Source organism: Procambarus clarkii, chromosome 3 (genome assembly GCF_040958095.1).
Source record: "Procambarus clarkii isolate CNS0578487 chromosome 3, FALCON_Pclarkii_2.0, whole genome shotgun sequence".
Classification (NCBI taxonomy): domain Eukaryota; kingdom Metazoa; phylum Arthropoda; class Malacostraca; order Decapoda; family Cambaridae; genus Procambarus; species Procambarus clarkii.
In genome coordinates, this window is record NC_091152.1 from 53,937,614 (window position 1) to 53,950,362 (window position 12,749).

The 12,749-nt window shown below is 53.0% G+C and overlaps 1 long non-coding RNA gene across 1 annotated transcript in view; it reads right to left on the reverse strand.

Moving 5' to 3' along the window:
• Positions 1-12,529, reverse strand: part of LOC138368247 (uncharacterized) — a 259,253-nt gene extending 246,724 nt beyond the window's left edge. The window contains exon 1 of the long non-coding RNA XR_011229554.1: positions 11,779-12,529. This is a non-coding gene — a long non-coding RNA (uncharacterized lncRNA). The remainder of the gene's footprint in view (positions 1-11,778) is intronic.
• Between the last annotated feature and the right edge of the window lie 220 nt (positions 12,530-12,749).

The following is a 12,749-nucleotide window of genomic DNA, read 5'->3' on the forward strand; positions in this document are numbered from 1 at the left end:
GTGCCGGCGGTGGGGTGGTTCAAATAGCCTCGGCTATCACCTCATTATGTCCGGTCGTGATGGTCAAGTGGATTAAGGCGTCTTGTACATACCAGTTGCGTTGCTTCTGGGAGTATGGGTTCGAGTCACTTCTGGGGTGTGAGTTTTCAGTTGCATATTGTCCTGGGGACCATTCAGGCTTGTTCGCATTTGTGTTCCTCACGTGTGCCCCAAAGAATGAGGTGATTTGGTAAAATGCTATGCCCAAGATTACTATCCGAGTGCCGGCGGTGGGGTGGTTCAAATAGCCTCGGCTATCACCTCATTATGTCCGGTCGTGATGGTCAAGTGGATTAAGGCGTCTTGTACATACCAGTTGCGTTGCTTCTGGGAGTATGGGTTCGAGTCACTTCTGGGGTGTGAGTTTTCAGTTGCATATTGTCCTGGGGACCATTCAGGCTTGTTCGCATTTGTGTTCCTCACGTGTGCCCCAAAGAATGAGGTGATTTGGTAAAATACTATGCCCAAGATTACTATCCGAGTGCCGGCGGTGGGGTGGTTCAAATAGCCTCGGCTATCACCTCATTATGTCCGGTCGTGATGGTCAAGTGGATTAAGGCGTCTTGTACATACCAGTTGCGTTGCTTCTGGGAGTATGGGTTCGAGTCACTTCTGGGGTGTGAGTTTTCAGTTGCATATTGTCCTGGGGACCATTCAGGCTTGTTCGCATTTGTGTTCCTCACGTGTGCCCCAAAGAATGAGGTGATTTGGTAAAATGCTATGCCCAAGATTACTATCGGAGTGCCGGCGGTGGGGTGGTTCAAATAGCCTCGGCTATCACCTCATTATGTCCGGTCGTGATGGTCAAATGGATTAAGGCGTCTTGTACATACCAGTTGCGTTGCTTCTGGGAGTATGGGTTCGAGTCACTTCTGGGGTGTGAGTTTTCAGTTGCATATTGTCCTGGGGACCATTCAGGCTTGTTCGCATTTGTGTTCCTCACGTGTGCCCCAAAGAATGAGGTGATTTGGTAAAATGCTATGCCCAAGATTACTATCGGAGTGCCGGCGGTGGGGTGGTTCAAATAGCCTCGGCTATCACCTCATTATGTCCGGTCGTGATGGTCAAGTGGATTAAGGCATCTTGTACATACCAGTTGCGTTGCTTCTGGGAGTATGGGTTCGAGTCACTTCTGGGGTGTGAGTTTTCAGTTGCATATTGTCCTGGGGACCATTCAGGCTTGTTCGCATTTGTGTTCCTCACGTGTGCCCCAAAGAATGAGGTGATTTGGTAAAATGCTATGCCCAAGATTACTATCCGAGTGCCGGCGGTGGGGTGGTTCAAATAGCCTCGGCTATCACCTCATTATGTCCGGTCGTGATGGTCAAGTGGATTAAGGCGTCTTGTACATACCAGTTGCGTTGCTTCTGGGAGTATGGGTTCGAGTCACTTCTGGGGTGTGAGTTTTCAGTTGCATATTGTCCTGGGGACCATTCAGGCTTGTTCGCATATACATATATGTATGTGTGTGTATTCACCTAGTTGTATTCACGTAGTTGTGTTCGAGGGGGTTGAGCTTTGCTCTTTCGGCCCGTCTCTCAACTGTCAATCAACTGTTTACTATGTACTTTTTTTCACACCACACACACACACACACACCAGGAAGCAGCCCATGACAGCTGACTAACTCCCAGGTACCTATTTACTGCTAGGTAACAGGGGCATTCAGGGTGAAAGAAACTTTGCCCATTTGTTTCTGTCTGGTGCGGGAATCGGACGCGCGCCACAGAATTATCAGTTCTGCGCACTATCCACCAGGCTACTAGGCCCCACTCTGTGTGTGTGTGTGTGTGTGTGTGTGTGTGTGTGTGTGTGTGTGTGTGTGTGTAAGTGTGTGTGTGTGTGTGTGTGTGTGTGTGTGTGTGTGTGTGTGTGTGTGTGTGTGTGTTATTGGTAAATTTCTTTCCTCACGTTTAAAACAACATTCATATGCTATTCGTACAGCCCAACACTCCAGCGCCTTGTATTTACTTTCCAGTTTATGTGATCATTCCAGCGACTTCAGAGTGGCGAAATGTATTGTTAAAAGTAAGGGTTTCGTTGAAGAAAACGTGATTGAGTCCGCTCTGATCAAAGAATGTAACAACAGCCTTAGTGTGAGCCCTGACATGTACAAATTATATCCTCATATAAGCTTCAATATAACACGTCTATACAATTTAGCACGTCTATATTATATAGCATACATTTAACTTGTGTTTATTTATATATTTCCATCCGGCGGCACTTATATATATTATGAGCTAGGGTAGAGGTGGTAAGCCACCAGAACATATACTGTAGTCCGGGAGTGTGTTGACACTGGAGTATATACTGGGAGAAGCGGGGTATAAGGCTCACACTGTGTACCTCCCCCAGACGACGGGTCGACGTGGTAACAACACTGTAATTGTCCTCCTGGGAATGGTCTTGACGCCGTGTCCTCTCTGGCCGCCAACACTCTTATTCTCGCACCTATCTTGTGGCTCTGATGGGCCACGTGGCTCTGATGGGCCACGTGGCTCTGATGGGCCACGTGGCTCTGATGGGCCACGGGGCTCTGATGGGCCACGTGGCTCTGATGGGCCACGTGGCTCTGATGGGCCACGTGGCTCTGATGGGCCACGTGGCTCTGATGGGCCATGTAGCCCCTTGTGTGTGTGTGTCCGTGTGTGAATGATCAGGACACTGGATACACCAATGACTGTGTCACGGGCCGTCTGTATGTATCCAAGCTTCTGAATGTCACAGGTGTGTGTTTATCACTGGGCTGCCGATGTGTCATGGGAGTGAGTTATGAGAGTGTCATGTGTGTGTCACAGGACGTATGTGTCATGGGGCATCAATGGGTTTGAAAGCATATATCATGAGATATCAATGTGTCAAGGGGGCATATGTGTGTTAGTCACATCTGCGTCATAGGGCATTAATGTTTCTTGATGTCCTGGAGATCTGTGTGTCACGATGACTGTGTCATGAGTCGTGTATGTGTTCTGAGGCGTGTGTGTGTGTCATGGGGCGCGCACGTGTCATCCATCTCTATAACCATTCATCCATCCATTTATCCATCCATCCATTTATCAAAGTCAAGTCACAGCAAAGAGGGAAGGGAATTATCAGGGAAAGGCGCCAAGCCATTACGACTATATAGCACTGGAAAGGGATAAGGATTTCGATTTCGGATGGGATAGGAGGGGGGGGGGGGGGGGGGGGAGGAACGAATTGTGCCCAACCACTTGGACGGTCAGGGATTGAACGCCGACCCAGGGCAGCAAGCAGTGACCCAGGGCAGCTAGCAGTGACCCAGGGCAGCTAGCAGTGACCCAGGGCAACTAGCAGTGACCCAGGGCAGCTAGCAGTGACCCAGGGCAGCTAGCAGTGACCCAGGGCAGCTAGCAGTGACCCAGGGCAGCTAGCAGTGACCCAGGGCAGCTAGCAGTAACCCAGAGCAGCTAGCAGTGACCCAGGGCAGCTAGCAGTGACCCAGGGCAACTAGCAGTGACCCAGGGCAACTAGCAGTGACCCAGGGCAGCTATCAGTGACCCAGGGCACCTAGCAGTGACCCAGGGCAGCTAGCAGTGACCCAGGGCACCTAGCAGTGACCCAGGGCAGCTAGCAGTGACCCGGGACAGCTAGCAGTGACCCAGGGCAGCTAGCAGTGAACCCAGGGCAGCTAGCAGTGACCCAGGGCACCTAGCAGTGACCCAGGGCACCTAGCAGTGACCCAGGGCAGCTAGCAGTGACCCTGGACAGCTAGCAGTGACCCGGGACAGCTAGCAGTGACCCAGGGCAGCTAGCAGTGACCCAGGGCAGCTAGCAGTGACCCGGGACAGCTAGCAGTGACCCAGGGCAGCTAGCAGTGACCAAGAGCAGCTAGCAGTGACCCGGGACAGCTAGCAGTGAACCCAGGGCAGCTAGCAGTGACCCAGGGCAGCTAGCAGTGACCCAGGGCAGCTAGCAGTGACCCAGGGCAGCTAGCAGTGACCCTGGACAGCTAGCAGTGACCCTGGACAGCTAGCAGTGACCCGGGACAGCTAGCAGTGACCCCAGGGCAGCTAGCAGTGACCCAGGGCAGCTAGCAGTGACCCAGGGCAGCTAGCAGTGACCCAGGGCAGCTAGTAGTGACCCCGGGCAGCTGGCAGTGACCCAGGGCAGCTAGCAGTGACCCAAGGCAGCTAGCAGTGACCCAGGGCAGCTAGCAGTGACCCAGAGCAGCTAGCAGTGACCCAGAGCAGCTAGCAGTGACCCAGGGCAGCTAGCAGTGACCCAGGGCAGCTAGCAGTGACCCAGGGCAGTTAGCAGTGACCCAGGGCAGCTAGCAGTGACCCAGGGCAGCTAGCAGTGACCAGGGGCAGCTAGCAGTGACCCCAGGGCAGCTAGCAGTGACCCAGGGCAGCTAGCAGTGACCCAGGGCAGCTAGTAGTGACCCAGGGCAGCTAGCAGTGACTAGGGAAAGCTTTCAGTGACTCAAAGCAGCTAGCAGTGACCCGGGACAGCTAGCAGTGACCCGGGACAGCTAGCAGTGACCAGGGGCAGCTAGCAGTGACCCCAGGGCAGCTAGCAGTGACCCAGGGCAGCTAGCAGTAACCCAGGGCAGCTAGTAGTGACCCAGGGCAGCTAGCAGTGACTAGGGAAAGCTTTCAGTGACTCAAAGCAGCTAGCAGTGACCCGGGACAGCTAGCAGTGACCCGGGACAGCTAGCAGTGACCAGGGGTATCTAGCAGTGACCCCAGGGCAGCTAGCAGTGACCCAGGGCAGCTAGCAGTGACCAAGGGCAGCTAGCAGTGACCCAGGGCAGCTAGCAGTGACCCAGGGCACCTAGCAGTGACCCGGGACAGCTAGCAGTGACCCCAGGGCAGCTAGCAGTGACCGCAGGGCAGCTACCAGTGACCCAGGGCAGCTAGCAGTGACCCAGGGCAGCTAGCAGTGACCCGGGACAGCTAGCAGTGACCCGGGACAGCTAGCAGTGACCCAGGGCAGCTGGCAGTGACCCCAGGGCAGCTAGCAGTGACCCAGGGCAGCTAGCAGTGACCCAGGGCAGCTAGTAGTGACCCAGGGCAGCTAGCAGTGACTAGGGAAAGCTTTCAGTGACTCAAAGCAGCTAGCAGTGACCCGGGACAGCTAGCAGTGACCCGGGACAGCTAGCAGTGACCCCAGGGAAGCTAGCAGTGACCCGGGACCGCTAGCAGTGACCCAGGGCAGCTAGCAGTGACCCGGGACAGCTAGCAGTGACCCGGGACAGCTAGCAGTGACCAGGGGCAGCTAGCAGTGACCCAGGGCAGCTACCAGTGACCCCAGGGCAGCTAGCAGTGACCCGTGACAGCTAGCAGTGACCCCAAGGCAGCTAGCAGTGACCCAGGGCAGCTAGCAGTGACCCAGGGCAGCCAGCAGTGACCCAGGGCAGCTAGCAGTGACCCAGGGCAGCTAGCAGTGACCCAGAGCAGCTAGCAGTGACCCAGAGCAGCTAGCAGTGACCCAGGGCAGCTAGCAGTGACCAGGGACAGCTAGCAGTGACCCAGGGCAGCTAGCAGTGACCCAGGGCAGCTAGCAGTGACCCATGCCAGCTAGCAGTGACGCGGGATAGCTAGCAGTGACCCTGGACCGCTAGCAGTGACCCGGGACAGCTAGCAGTGACCCCAGGGCATCTAGCAGTGACCCAGGGCAGCTAGCAGTGACCCGGGACCGCTAGCAGTGACCCAGGGACAGCTAGCAGTGACCCAGGGCAGCTAGCAGTGACCCAGGGCAGCTAGCAGTGACTCAGAGCAGCTAGCAGTGACCCAGAGCAGCTAGCAGTGACCCAGGGCAGCTAGCAGTGATCCAGGGCAGCTAGCAGTGACCCAGGGCAGCTAGCAGTGACCCAGGGTAGCTAGCAGTGACCCAGGGCTGTTAGCAGTGATCCAGGGCAGCTTGCAGTGACCCAGGGCTGCTAGCAGTGACCCAGGGCAGCTAGCAGTTACCCAGGGCAGCTAGCAGTGACCCAGGGCAGCTAGCAGTGACCCAGGGCAGCTAGCAGTGACCCAGGGCAGCTAGCAGTGACCCAGGGCAGCTAGCAGTGACCCAGGGCAGCTAGCAGTGACCTAGGGCAGCTAGCAGTGACCCAGGGCAGCTAGCAGTGACCCAGGGCAGCTAGCAGTGACCCAGGGCAGCTAGCAGTGACCCCGGGCAGCTAGCAGTGACCCAGGGCAGCTAGCAGTTACCCAAGGCATTAATCCTCGCTCAGTACACCCCGGTACCTAGTGTTGCACAGCCCCGCTCAGTACACCACGGTACCTAGTGGTGCACAGCAACGCTCAGTACACCCCGGTACCTAGTGTTGCACAGCCCCACTCAGTACACCCCGGTACCTAGTGTTGCACAGCCCCGCTCAGTACACCCCGGTACCTATTGTTGCACAGCCCCGCTCAGTACACCCCGGTACCTAGTGTTGCACAGCCCCGCTCAGTACACCCCGGTACCTAGTGTTGCACAGCCACGCTCAGTACACCCCGGTACCTAGTGTTGCACAGCCCCGCTCAGTACACCCCGGTATCTATTGTTGCACAGCCCCGCTCAGTACACCCCGGTACCTAGTGTTGCACAGCCCCGCTCAGTACATCCCGGTACCTAGTGTTGCACAGCCATGCTCAGTACACCCCGGTACCTAGTGTTGCACAGCCACGCTCAGTACACCCCGGTACCTAGTGTTGCACAGCCCCGCTCAGTACACCCCGGTACCTAGTGTTGCACAGGCACGCTCAGTACACCCCGGTACCTAGTGTTGCACAGCACCGCTCAGTACACCCCGGTACCTAGTGTTGCACAGCCCCGCTCAGTACACCCCGGTACCTAGTGTTGCACAGCCCCGCTCAGTACACCCCGGTACCTAGTGTTGCACAGCCCCGCTCAGTACACCCCGGTACCTAGTGTTGCACAGGCACGCTCAGTACACCCCGGTACCTAGTGTTGCACAGCCCCGCTCAGTACACCCCGATACCTAGTGTTGCACAGCACCGCTCAGTACACCCCGGTACCTAGTGTTGCACAGCCCCGCTCAGTACACCCCGGTACCTAGTGTTGCACAGCCACGCTCAGTACTCCCCGGTACCTAGTGTTGCACAGCACCGCTCAGTACACCCCGGTACCTAGTGTTGCACAGCCCCGCTCAGTACACCCCGGTACCTAGTGTTGCACAGCCCCGCTCAGTACACCCTGGTACCTAGTGTTGCACAGCCACGCTCAGTGCACCCCGGTACCTAGTGTTGCACAGCCCCGCTCAGTACACCCCGGTACCTAGTGTTGCACAGCACCGCTCAGTACACCCCGGTACCTAGTGTTGCACAGCACCGCTCAGTACACCCCGGTATCTAGTGTTGCACAGCACCGCTCAGTACACCCCGGTACCTAGTGTTGCACAGCACCGCTCAGTACACCCCGGTACCTAGTGTTGCACAGCACCGCTCAGTACACCCCGGTATCTAGTGTTGCACAGCACCGCTCAGTACACCCCGGTACCTAGTGTTGCACAGCACCGCTCAGTACACCCCGGTACCTAGTGTTGCACAGCACCGCTCAGTACACCCCGGTATCTAGTGTTGCACAGCCACGCTCAGTACACCCCGGTACCTAGTGTTGCACAGCACCGCTCAGTACACCCCGGTACCTAGTGTTGCACAGCACCGCTCAGTACACCCCGGTACCTAGTGTTGCACAGCCACGCTCAGTACACCCCGGTACCTAGCGGTGCACAACATCCTGCAGTATTGCTCAACAGTTCACCACAAACCTCCACCAGTAGCGTCCTCCCTTCACTCCTAACTGGTGATCCGTGTTCACCAATAGCTGCACAACTCCGGTCGTCGCTCCTCCTAGTTCATGTCGGGTGCTGCTCCCTCTCTCACCTTCATCCTCACACACCAATAACAGTTTATTCCCCTCATCCCATTTTCTATATTTAAACGGCGCCTTTCTCAGGCACTTTGGTATTTCCCCCCAATTATTTTCAAATGTTTTTAAATGTTTCGAGTTTTCATGATAATAGCTGAACCATGAAGTACCGCAGGGTACCATACAGTAACCCAGGGTACCACACAGTAACCCAGGGTACAAAACAGTAACCCAGGGTACCATGCAGTATCCCAGGGTACCATGCAGTACCCCAGGGTACCACACAGTAACCCAGGGTACCAAACAGTAACCCAGGGTACCATGCAGTATCCCAGGGTACCACACAGTAACCCAGGGTACCATACAGTAACCCTGGGTACCACACAGTAACCCTGGGTACCACACAGTAACCCTGGGTACCACACAGCAACCCTGGGTACCATACAGTAACCCTGGGCACCATACAGTAACCCTGGGTACCACACAGTATCCCAAGGTACCATACAGTTACCCTGGGTACCATACAGTAACCCTGGGTACCACACAGTAACCCTGGGTACCACACAGTAACCCAGGGTACCACACAGTAACCCTGGGTACCATACAGTAACCCTGGGTACCATACAGTAACCCTGGGTACCACACAGTAACCCAAGGTACCATACAGTAACCCAGGGTACCATACAGTAACCCTGGGTACCATACAGTAACCCTGGGTACCTCACAGTAACCCAGGGTACCATACAGTAACCCTGGGTCCCATACAGTAACCCTGGGTGTCAAGAGTAACCCTGGGTACCATACAGTAACCCAGGGTACCACACAGTAACCCAGGGTACCATACAGTAACCCTGGGTCCCATACAGTAACCCTGGGTATCAAGAGTAACCCAGGGTACCACACAGTAACCCAGGGTACCATACAGTAACCCTGGGTACCATACAGTAACCCTGGGTACCATACAGTAACCCTGGGTACCATACAGTAACCCTGGGTACCATACAGTAACCCTGGGTACCACACAGTAACCCTGGGTACCATACAGTAACCCTGGGTATCAAGAGTAACCCAGGGTACCACACAGTAACCCAGGGTACCATACAGTAACCCTGGGTACCATAGAGTAACCCTGGGTACCATACAGTAACCCTGGGTATCAAGAGTAACCCAGGGTACCACACAGTAACCCAGGGTACCATAGAGTAACCCTGGGTACCATACAGTAACCCTGCGTACCATACAGTAACCCTGGGTACCATACAGTAACCCAGGGTACCACACAGTAACCCTGGGTACCATACAGTAACCCTGGGTATCAAGAGTAACCCAGGGTACCACACAGTAACCCAGGGTACCATACAGTAACCCAGGGTACCATACAGTAAACCTGGGTACCATATAGTAACCCTGGGTACCATACAGTAACCCTGGGTACCATACAGTAACCCTGGATACCACACAGTAACCCTGGGTACCATACAGTGGCCCTGGGTATCAAGAGTAACCCAGGGTACCACACAGTAACCCAGGGTACCATACAGTAACCCTGGGTACCATACAGTAACCCTGGGTACCATACAGTAACCCTGGGTATCAGGAGTAACACAGGGTACCACACAGTAACCCAGGGTACCATACAGTAACCCTGGGTACCATACAGTAACCCTGGGTACCATACAGTAACCCAGGGTACCATGCAGTAACCCTGGGTACCACACAGTAACCCAGGGTACCACACAGTATCCCAGGGTACCATACAGTAACCCTGGGTACCATACAGTAACCCTGGGTACCACACAGTAACCCTGGGTACCACACAGTATTCCATGGTACCATACAGTAACCCTGGGTACCATACAGTAACCCTGGGTACCTCACAGTAACCCTGGGTACCACACAGTATCCCAGGGTACCATACAGTAACCCTGGGTACCATACAGTAACCCAGGGTACCATACAGTAACCCAGGGTACCACACAGTAACCCAGGGTACCATACAGTAACCCTGGGTACCATACAGTAACCCAGGGTACCATACAGTAACCCAGGGTACCACACAGTAACCCAGGGTACCATACAGTAACCCTGGGTACCAACAGTAACCCTGGGTACCACACAGTAACTCAGGGTACCATACAGTAACCCAGGGTACCACACAGTAACCCTGGGTACCATACAGTAACCCTGGTTACCACACAGTAACCCTGGGTACCATACAGTAACCCAGGGTACCACACAGTAACCCTGGGTACCATACAGTAACCCAGGGTACCATACAGTAACCCAGGGTACCACACAGTAACCCTGGGTACCATACAGTAACCCTGGGTACCACACAGTAACCCAGGGTACCACACAGTAACCCTGGGTACCATACAGTAACCCAGGGTACCATACAGTAACCCAGGGTACCACACAGTAACCTTGGGTACCATACAGTAACCCAGGGTACCACACAGTAACCCTGGGTACCAAACAGTAACCCAGGGTACCACACAGTAACCCTGGGTACCACACAGTAACCCAGGGTACCACGGGACACTGGAATATCATTAAAACATTACTTTTGAAATTTTTGACCCAGACTGTAGCTGTAGACGACAGGTCACCAACAGGGACCTCTCGCCTCCAGCTGTGACCTCTCGCCTCCAGCTGTGACCTCTCGCCTCCAGCTGTGACCTCTCGCCTCCAGCTGTGATCTCTTGCCTACATCAGTGTCACCTACAACAGTGTCACCTACAACAGTGTCACCTACAACAGTGTCGCCTACAACAGTGTCGCCCACAACAGTGTCACCTACAACAGTGTCGCTGTAACAAACTAGGCTGGTTGTAAGAATTATCCAGAGTGGTTTATCGACAAAAGAGAATGGGAAGCTGGGCCCGTGTGATGACCCGGGACCTGACCCCAGGGGAGTTCGCGGTGAAAATAATCGACGCTTTGTTCATAGCTTCGTATAATGAACCATCCTATAGTATTCAGTAATTTAGAGAAATTAGCCTTTATTCATTTTATATTAAAATTGTATTGTATAATAAGTACTGGGTACAATATCAAGAGTATTCTAATTGAGTTAAGTCACCATCAGTGACATCACGAATCAGATCTAAGTTGTAAGGCGGAGTGACCGGCGGTCATAGGTCATCAGGGTTGACATGTCTACATCAGGGTTGACATGTCGACACTGTCTGTGGGTGACACAACAGTGTCACCCACAACAGTGTCGCCTACAACAGTGTCGCCCACAACAGTGTCGCCCACAACAGTGTCGCCCACAACAGTGTCGCCTACATCAGTGTCACCTACAACAATGTCGCCCACAACAGTGTCACCTACAACAGTGTCACCTACAACAGTGTCGCCTACAACAGTGTCACCTACAACAGTGTCACCTACAACAGTGTCACCCACATCAGTGACCAGCACTGTTGGTCTCTCGTCCTGACGCGCGTCTCATGTGAAAATAACGAACCAAGTTACAAAAAAGTTTAACATGTAAATAATATATTTTCTGAGGTATGACTGAGTCAAGATATTCTTCCACTACATATCAAATATCATTCTATTAATATAAATCAGTTTTAAACGCGAACTTCATCAAGTTTCCATTTACTTTCTACAATTAAAAAACGATGGGTCTTATTTAGAAAAATTAACACACATTTACAATAATTACTTTGAAAAAAATAAAAATCCGCATTTACACGTGTTTTTCAACAATTTCGTAAAACATTCATATCTTCTACACACGATACCAACTGCGTTTGATAGAAGGAAAATTACCATCATGCGATTTTGATGACTTTGAATATGAATGCAAGATAAACATAATAATTATATTACAATTTTGGCATAATTTGGCATGAATGTGGATAAAACCTATCATTCGGGTCTTACCTGGTGTAGTGGTGGCGAGGAAGAGTGCCAACAGAAGGGCATACATGATGCCAACGCCAATAGTTGTTTTGCTCCACTTTTTTTTGTTTACGATCAAAGGATTTTCCGATGATGGTCACTATAATGCACTGTCTGCCTCCCGCCACTGACCCCTCTCTCTCTGCGTTAGGTCAACCTGGCCTGGGGTCAGAGAGGGGGTCGTCACTGCTTAGGGAGTCAGAGAGGGGGTCGTCACTGTTTAGGGGGTCAGAGAAGGGGGTCGTCACTGCTTAGGGGGCCAGAGAAGGGGGTCGTCACTGCTTAGGGGGCCAGAGAGGGAGTCGTCACTGCTTAGGGGGTCAGAGAAGGAGTCGTCACTGCTTAGGGGGTCAGAGAGGGGGTCGTCACTGGGGACAGAATCGGGGTTTTTACTATTTAAGGTCAGACTCGGAGTCCTTACTGGCTAGCCACTTTCAACAGGACTTGGTTTCAACAGGACTGACCATCCACTCGCCGCACCACCTTAAGTAGCAGAAATTTCCTAAGACCCAAACGTCCAGTTTTGATATCTGATTCAAGGTCACTATCACTCGCTCTCAAGGGATTCTGTAGAGTTGATCAATCGTTTCACAGATCACTATTACTCACGAGTAAACAGGTCTATTCCTGACTACGTAACTACAACAGTCTGTTTACTGAATACAATAGACAAATACAACACCAGGTAATAAGCTGAGAATGATTATCATCAGTGCTTGGATGCTAAATCACGTTAATTAATTATTCTACTTAACACTTGATCATTACTTTAACAAATTGGTTTTCTCCCTATCAGTAAAATAAAACTTTAAATTGTCGCCATAAGTTTCTTAGGCTAGGCTGTATCTCATCCTCATTGTTACCAGCGCGTCAATAGCCCGCGAGCGTGAGGGGGAAGGAACGCGTTGACGTTTATTAAGTACCAGTAATGGTCCTATCACCAGAAGCTGTTG